At 47.6% G+C, this 8,225-nt stretch overlaps 1 non-coding gene across 1 annotated transcript; it reads right to left on the bottom strand.

Annotated features, from left to right (window-relative positions):
- Positions 1-1,211: 1,211 nt before the first annotated feature.
- On the bottom strand, positions 1,212-1,342 carry LOC136594690 (small nucleolar RNA SNORA40). The gene has a single exon (XR_010788603.1). It is a non-coding gene; the product is annotated as a small nucleolar RNA SNORA40 (small nucleolar RNA).
- Positions 1,343-8,225: the final 6,883 nt, after the last annotated feature.

The raw sequence follows: 8,225 nt of genomic DNA, 5'->3' as shown, positions 1-8,225 counted from the left end.
GAAATGTGTCTGGCTACAATTTAGTTACAGAAATTAGAAAGAAAAAATAAACCCAATTCTTCCATATACTATGCCCGGTGTAACAGCTTAGCTCCATTCTAGTGAATAGGGCTGAGGTTTCGCTACCAGGCACAGACCATAAACTTGAGTGGCAAAACAGAAATTTAGTTTGACAAAACAAAGAAGAAAAAGTTCTAGGGTGTGTTCACACGTCACCGATTTGAGACAGATTTCACCCTTAATGTGAATTCAATTCAAAGGGTGAAATCTGCGACAAAATATGCATTAAATCAGTGAAGCATGAACACACCCCTTATGTGGCAAGACCCTGTCAAAGGAGAAATACCACCAGATTAATCTAAGTTTCTTTCCTGGAAGTCAGTTGACATATATAAAGACCACTCCAGCACATGTTTATATTGACAGGATGACCATTTAACCAGCGAAAGGTTTATAGAGTATAGACATAAAAATAGCCATTTTACCTCCAAGCCCATCTGTTCGGCCATACAGAACCTGATGAGAGAAGAAGTAGATGTTAGTTTGGATAAAAGAAAGCTAGCTTTTTATTACTGGCAGGTAAACTGTTCAGAAAGTCTTATGTCAGTCACCCCAATTCAGAGCAGTTGAACATTACTAGTCATCAATACAGTCGGACTGGAACAATACTCTGTATTAGGGCTCACTCACCTGGGTGTATGGGAGCTGCGTATTACCTGCATAATACATATGTAACATGCATATTCACTGTATATTTTAAACTTCCATAGCCTATAATCCACATAAAACGCACAAAAATAGAACACAGCGTTATCATGTGAGTGAAGGAAAACAAAATATGTCTAAATGGCCCAATGTAAATCAACAGGCTTCTAAGACCGTGTATTATGTGTGAGAAACACACGTGCGTAATACGCAACCCCATACAACCATGTGAGTGAGCACTTAAACCGAGCTCCATGTAAAACATGTTCATCCCACTGATAAGTATGAAGCCAATTACCTTGTGGCATTCTAGGGAGTATAACAGCACCTATGGAGGGACAGAATACAGTTAGGACTCCGGTACACTGAGACATTGACAGAATTGCATTTTTGATATGTCAGGGAAACTTTGCCAAAATGTTACCATCAGCATGTTGCGATACCATAACATTCTAGTAGACCTGTTAACCCCGCAGAGTCTTCTACAGGCCGCAGAACAGAGGTCTGATGTCCCTTCCCATTAGTAACACAACTCCTACAAGGCAAGGAGCTGTGGGTTGCAAAGAAGGATTTACTCTTAGCGCTTCCTTCATGTTCATACCTAGAGAAGAGGCCAAACCGAGAACAAGGAAGCGCTACTAACGACCATCTGCCCCCTCTCCCCACTTCAGTAAATACTTGTATTCTATGTGAAACAATTGTGGGGCAACGTTTTTAGAACTTTTTGGTGCCGTTTCTATTATTCCCCCAAGAAATGTATGACTAAAGTGGCAACTAGTCGTGAACCGTCCAGGGTGGAGGGGCTACAGCCTGATACTGTCCAATCTGTGCCGATTATAGCGAAACAGCGCTGACGAGGGGAATGATAACATGAAGTAGCCAATTAATAAATACATAGTAGGGAAAACAGTGCAGTTATGAGAGAAGAGGCTCCAGAGTCATTATATCATGGGGAAGACAAGGAGCAACTAAAACATACTAAAACATACATGTCAGCAGGGGCGGCCGATCTATCAAGCAGCACTCCAGAATGTGTAGGCACTCTTTAAGCAAAACTTTCGAAAGACCTTTGAGATAAGTATTAATCAGTGAGGGTCAAGCTGCTGAGACCCTCACTGATTGCTAGAATGAGTGGGCTGGAGCACTCACCCGAGCAGAGCGCCTCCTCACCTACGTTCGCCTGTTTTCGGCAGCTAAAGACGGCCACATAGAGATGTATAGAGGCTTGCTATAAACCTCTACTCTTTAACCCTTTGCAATCCAATTTTCGATTCAGGGTTTCCTGGGGAAGGGGGGTTCTTTCTGCCATTATACAACGTCACCATCTGCTGGCTAGGGCCAGTACTGCACTATGGGGCATGCTGGAGAGTCCCTCCCGACAACACAGCGGCCAGTAATATACAGTAAGAATACCCTGCTGGACGTATTCCGACATCAAAGCTATACAGCCTTCAATCAGAATATTTTTAGACGTCAGACAGTGGATTGGAAAGGGTTAAAGGGGTTGTCCCACGCTGAAACAGGTTTTTTTTTTTTTTGCATAGGCCCCCCGTTCAGCGCAGGACAAACCCAAGGAATGTGTTGAAATAAAAAAAAATTTACTTACCCGAATCCCCTCTGCATCTTCTTCCTTCTTTTCCTCCAAGATGGCCGCCGGGATCTTCACCCACGATGCACCGCGGGTCTTCTCCCATGGTGCACCGTGGGCTCTGTGCGGTCCATTGCCGATTCCAGCCTCCTGATTGGCTGGAATCGGCACACGTGACGGGGGCGGAGCCAGAACGCCGCTCGTGCCCGGACTGACCAGAAGGGAGAAGACCCTTCTGCGCAAGTGCGTCTAATCGGGCGATCAGAAGCTGAAATTAGACGGCACCATGGAGACGGGGACGCCAGCGCAGTGAAGGTAAGTGTATAACTTCTGTATGGCACATATTTAATGCACGATGTATATTACAAAGTGCATTAATATGGCCATACAGAAGTGCTGAACCCCACTTGCTTTCGCGGGACAACCCCTTTAATGCAGCGTAGGCCCCTTCTGGATAGTGCATGTTTTTTAACTTTTATAACTAATAATTTAGGTGCCATATATGGACCATTTTGGTTCTTACTGTTGTGGTACCCCTAATGTAGGCTGCATTTCCCTTTAGGTACAAGCTTCTTCTGACAGAGGGAGCCTGGTCACATGATGTACCCGAGACCCTGCATAGCAGATAACCCCGTCTACATCGGAGCCGGACTGGTGGGCAGACTAGGGTCATATGACCATTATCCATGATAAGGGTCTACGTGTGCGCACATAACGGAGTTTGGCGGAAACAAGTGACACTACTATAGAATGTCGCTGCTGGTTCAGCAATTAATGACCAGATCACTTCTTTGAGATGTCAGAAACTGACTTACCAGCTCAGCGCACACGACGCTCCAGATATCACTTGTCACGGTCAGCAGACATCTCAGGCAAACATCTAGAAGAGAAAGATGTGACAAATAGATTAATCCTAGAGACTTGTCAACTCTAGCAAGCTCACGATATTCCATTTAAGAATCGCCCCCCCCCCCCCCACTAGCGCCCTCCGGTGGTGGCGACACATGTGCCAGGTTTCATTGTCATCACTGCAATCCGTATAACATGATGGAAGCAGAACCTGCCTGTCAGTATAGCCTTGCCGTACACCGGACATGCAGTCATGTAGGACTGCGCCCCATACCTGGCAAGGCTGCAGCAGTCATCTGACGAGACGTGGGAACGCGACAATTACATTCCGTACGTTGAGCCTGTAACATGCAGAAAGACGCTGTCTCTCAGTCATCCATATAAACCTCCCTTATACTGACCAACGTACAACATTACGTCTCCTCAGCGGGCCGAGCAACGAGGCAGCATACAGCATGTAAGAGGGGTTTATAGGGTGAGGATTGTGGTCATGCTGTCCCTTTCCCATAATAGTTTACTCTGTAGACTAGAGATATCATGGGAACACACAGCTGATTATACCCCGGATCCTGAAGGCAGTGCACCAATGACCTCTCCGGCATGTCTTAGTTGGCGGTATGAACATAGGATTGTAGGCGGAAATATACATTATAAAATATGAGTGCCGCCCCTCAGGTGACATTTCACGCGGTCACAACCCTTAGTACAGGGACAGGAGTGTCAGCCTTACCGCTGTAGGGGTGCTTGGAAGGGAGGGGGCGCCCTGTACAGATGCAGCTCATAGGATTAGTGTGGGCTGCAGCCAGTACCCTCTCGGGTGCCTCTGTGCTACTTACATCACACAGATAAGTGCCATATCCCCACGGATGAGAGGCGTTTTACATCAAAACTGCCATCACTTTGGGGAAGCAGCCATCCTCTGCTGCGGATTGCCACATATTGTTTTCAATGGGGAGACCTTACATCGCAACTGTGTGTTCCTAGCACATGGTGCCATGCTGCCACCAGCCCCATTACAAACAATGGGTGATGTGATGGCACGTCCAAAGGTAAGATGTGCCGTGATTTGTTCCTCGCATTGAAATGCTGGACGGCAGGGGGGTATTGGTGAGAAGAAAAAAAATAAAAATGAGTAATTGCTCACGTGTATGCGCCCCTTCAGAAGAACGGGGTTCATATCTGTGCGTCTCATGCGATTTTCTTAGCCGTGTGATCACGGCCTTATAGTGGATAACCATCAGTGATGGAATACCACAGAAGCTGGTTTCATAGTCAGCAGATTCTTATTCCTATACAAGGTTTTCCCTCACCCATTAATGAGAACTTACTGTAATAATGAGTTGCGGCCCGCACCGGAGGGGAATACGGTTAAGACGGCTTCCATGCGGGTGATTTTCTTGCATGATTTTGTAGCAATGCGACACTGCTACAAATCACATGTGAAGCTCATGCTTTCTTATGGGTTTTTTCGCACGAGCGATGCTTTGTAGCCTGCGACATTGTGAGACTACAAAATCACAGCATGCTCTATACAGACGCGATCTGTTATTTTTTGTAGCCCATGTTTCCCTATGGAGTCTCCTTATTACATTGCACCAACTAGCGATTTTCACGCGATTTTTAATTATTTTTTTTTCAACTTTAGAAAGTGCTATTAACTTTCTCGCTACAAAAAAAAAAAAAAAAAAAAAAATCGCACAATTTTATTGCACGAGAAAATTGCGAGTAGCAGCAACACAATGCTACACCCCCCCCCCCCCCCCCCCCAAGAAAAAAAAAGCATCGGCATTACACTCAAATTGCTACAAAAATGGGCATCAAGATGGGCATCCAGGAAAGTAGTTTAAAGGGGTTGTCCCGCGCCGAAACGGGTTTTTTTTTTTTTCAACCCCCCCCCCGTTCGGCGCGAGACAACCCCGATGCAGGGAGGTAAAGAAAGCTCACCGGAGCGCTTACCTGAATCCCCGCGCTCCGGTGACTTCTCTACTCACCGCTGAAGATGGCCTCTTCCTCCGTGGACCGCAGCTCTTCTGTGCGGTCCACTGCCGATTCCAGCCTCCTGATTGGCTGGAATCGGCACGTGACGGGGCGGAGCTACACGGAGCCCCATAGAAGACTGCAGAAGACCCGGACTGCGCAAGCGCGGCTAATTTGGCCATCGGAGGGCGAAAATTAGTCGGCACCATGGAGACGAGGACGCCAGCAACGGAACAGGTAAGTATAAAACTTTTTATAACTTCTGTATGGCTCATAATTAATGCACAATGTACATTACAAAGTGCATTATTATGGCCATGCAGAAGTGTATAGACCTACTTGCTGCCTCGGGACAACCCCTTTAAGCGTTAAACGAGCCTTGGCCATTGATCTCACACTGCTAATACCCAGAGGGAGATGTTCATTATCAGAAATAATTGAAATCATCCTGACCCAAATTGGTTCTGAGAATAAGGGCGGCTTCAGATGTGTGCACGCAAATACATAATCCCCCCCCCCCGGGCGGATGGCAGGTAAATCTGACTCTTCCGCGTCCCCACCGATTCTTAGAATAGGGAAGGGATACTCCTCTGTCACTACAGAGGTGCTTCTCCCACCACAGTGATGTCAGATTAAATTGAGCAATGACCGAGTACGAGTGGAGGCAACCGGTCAGCCAGTTACCCTGCAGATGGGGAGAACTTGTAATTAGGATTAAAAAAACAACCCTTTAAGTACTTAAAAAAAAAAACTATCTAGAAGACAAGCCGGTGTACATTTTTAGCGGTGAGGCCTTTATTAGCGGTGCCGCCTCCAGAAGCTGCAGGTAAGTACATGGCTGCTTCTCAGGTTCTTCAGACACAGGAAGGGATCCAAGAAGAAATCTACTATGGAGGGAACCCTGAAGACACCTTCCGAGGAGTCCGAGCCGCGCACAGCCCTCCATTACTGCCCTCTTGTACCGCCCTACACTGTGTTCGCTGCCAGCACTCTACTCTACACCATCCTGCAGGCTGCATCTATTCCACCTCAATATTATACAGATTTATGTTTTGGAGAAATAACAGTTTAAGAAATCCCGTTTTTGGTTGTTGTTTTTTAAAAATACACCTGCACTGGTGAAACTATTGGTGAAAGTAACAAAGTGCTGCCAGATAGCCCACAAGTACCGAGACGACTAATAAGCCAGCCCCATAGAGAAGCCCTGCACAGCCCGCAGCCACGTGTACGCCTGAGCCAGGCAGCCGGCAGTAATGCCTAGACGAAACCCCCAGCGCCATTATACTGATACACCCCGCTGGACCAGGAACTCACAGCCTGAGAAGCCATGCGGTTACCTCGCTCTGCGCAGCGGCCGGCTGCTGGAGGACGCCATGTGAACCGAACGCTATGGAGTCCGGATCTCGAGAGGACGGACAAGCCCCGCGCATGCCCAGTAGTATCAGAGGGAAAGGGGCGGGGCCTGTACGGAGGAAACTGAGTGCGCGCAGGTCCTTCTTCTAGCAGGAGCTTCCTGCCTGTGCTGAGGATGGCCTGCAGGGGCAGTAGTCCCAGTGTATGCCAGTGTGGGCGGTGCCACTAGGGGCAACCCGAGAGAATGTAGAAACCTGGGTACTCTTAAGGAAACACCTCGTTTACTGTCTCCTAAGGGCTCATTCACACAGCCGTCACATTGTGCATCACCATACATACATGCGTACTTTGTTTTTATTATTTCAGTTCCCCCCCCAAAAAAAGTGATCAAAAAGCCATATGTACCCAAAATGGTACCAATGAAAACTAGAGCCTGTCACACAAAAAACAACAAGCCCTCACGGAGCGCCATCTATGGAAAAATAAAAGTGTTGGGCCTCATGCCCACAGGCGGCTCAGATTCTGTGAAAACTGGCAGCAGAATCAGACCCAGCGCCCCTATACTCACCTGTCCGGATTCACCACAAGGGTCTCGCCCAGCGTGCGTGTGCAATGCAGCGTTTGACACGTCAGCGCTGGGCTGCGATACAGATTCCCGCGATACTGCTGCAGTGAGCACTGGCTCACTGTGAAAGTATTGTGGGACGGGTGGCTTCCATTAACGTCAATGAAAGCCGTCCCTGCGGGATCCACAGGGAAATAGAGCATGCTGCCTTTTTTCCCGTGTGTGCGATCTGCACAGTGGGGGGAAAAAAAATCACATTCGCATGCTTTTATCTGCTCTGCTGGCGCTAATGCATTCCTATGGGCGGCTTGATATGTGGATCTCTTGTGCGGGTGCCTCCACGCGGGTTCTGCAATCATATCCGCCCGTGTACATTAGACCTAAGGCCATCTGGACACAGCAGAGCCGGATTCCACATGCAGGAGCCCGCAGCGGAATGCGTCCCTGACCACGAGACCCTGCATACCTGCTTTCTTTCATTTTCATCTGTACTGCGGATGGACCGCACCGCTCATCATCGGACATGCGAAGTAACGATTTATTTTTTTTAATGTTTTTTCCCACACCGATGCTAGGCGATAACTCTGGTACCTGCGAGCTTTCTGCAATGTCATTGCAGAATGGCCATGGGTCGGATGGCTTCCATTGACTTCTATGGAAGCCATCCGCATGGAATCCACGTAGAAATAGAACATGCTGCGTTTTTCCTCCACGAATGGAAATCACAATTTGATTTTGGTTTCGTGCAGGAAGAATCACTTTTCTATAGGAATGGCACTTGCTGCGGGATTCCGCAGCAAAAATCTGTGCATGTGCAGGCGGGCTTACGCAATATGACTGCTGCTTGGCATATATTCACTGTGTAAGGGGCGGGTTCACACAAGCGTAATCTAATAGCGTATTACCACCATAATATAGAGCCCCTTTGTTCTCTAAGTGGGTGCAATTGATGCTGTACATATGCATTGCATACGTGCAGCATTTATACGCAATCGCTAAGCGACAGAGCGGGAACTTTAAAAAAAACAAACAAGTCAGACTGTGCATGGCAGCGTGTATGAGATACGCTATCATGCGCAGTGAAAAGACAAAAAAACCCCTGCTGCCATAAGTGGGGATACACCAGCCCACACAGCGGTGAAACGCTGCGTTATACACGTTCTACAACACACTCGTGTGAGCCCGACT

The sequence above is a fragment of the Eleutherodactylus coqui genome, chromosome 1 (assembly GCF_035609145.1).
Source record: "Eleutherodactylus coqui strain aEleCoq1 chromosome 1, aEleCoq1.hap1, whole genome shotgun sequence".
Taxonomy (NCBI): Eukaryota; Metazoa; Chordata; class Amphibia; order Anura; family Eleutherodactylidae; genus Eleutherodactylus; species Eleutherodactylus coqui.
The sequence above is the reverse complement of the archived record's forward strand: the minus strand, read 5'-3'. Positions and strand labels throughout refer to the sequence as shown.